The sequence below is a fragment of the Echinops telfairi genome, unplaced genomic scaffold, assembly GCF_000313985.2.
Source record: "Echinops telfairi isolate 266 unplaced genomic scaffold, ASM31398v2 ScPeMD7_3533;HRSCAF=4204_0, whole genome shotgun sequence".
Classification (NCBI taxonomy): domain Eukaryota; kingdom Metazoa; phylum Chordata; class Mammalia; order Afrosoricida; family Tenrecidae; genus Echinops; species Echinops telfairi.
This window is the reverse complement of record NW_022107431.1, coordinates 65,311,372-65,312,230: the sequence shown is the minus strand read 5'-3', so window position 1 is coordinate 65,312,230 and position 859 is coordinate 65,311,372.

Sequence of the window (859 nt, the reverse complement as noted above, 5' to 3'; positions counted from 1 at the left end):
ACTGCACATTTATACACATCCAAGTTCCAGTAAGTTAGCTAGACCAGTTCAATTAGATTATTAGCCTCCCCAGCTCTCCAAGACAGCAAAAATAGTAACTGCCTGTCAAAACTGCCTATAAGTAAATTCTCGACCTGCTCCCGCTCCACACCCTGCCTGAATGAGGGAGTGAGGATGTGAGGTACAGAAGCACTGGGAGATAGATTTCACAGAAAGTAAGCCAGGACAAAGGAATTATAGGTGTTTGTTATTATTTGTAGGTACTTTTTCAGGTTGTGTAAAGGCATTCCCCACCAAGAAAGAAACTGCTCAGGTAGTAGGTAAAAAGATGTTAGATGAAATAGTCCCTAGGTGGGGGGTGCCTGACATGATTGGGTCAGAGAATGGATCCAGATTTATTGCTAAAACTATATAAATATTAAGGAAAATTATGGCACTAATTGGAAATGACACAGTGCCTATCATCCTCAGAGCTCAGGACAAGTTGAAAGGAAGAATCAGACCTTAAAACAGACTATAGCTAACTTAACTTTAGAGAACAGGGCTGGGTGATTGACTCCCCTTTGCATCCCATGTGTGCCTATCCTGCAGCCGGCCCTTCCTCTTACCATGGGGAGTGAGAGTTCCATTGTGCCCAGTGGAGTTGTGTGACTGCCGCCCCAGGTTTGGAAGCCCCTACAAAAGACCCATCTATATCTTAGCATTACTAGAGCTCAAGCAAGGACTGCATGAAGGGGCACCACAACCCCTAAGTGGTTTTCTTTTTAAAATACTCTCCAATAGCCACTGTAGCTGATTGGGACCTGGGCAGGACATGGGGCTTAAAGCTATACTTTAGGGAATGACTTTGGAGTAAAAT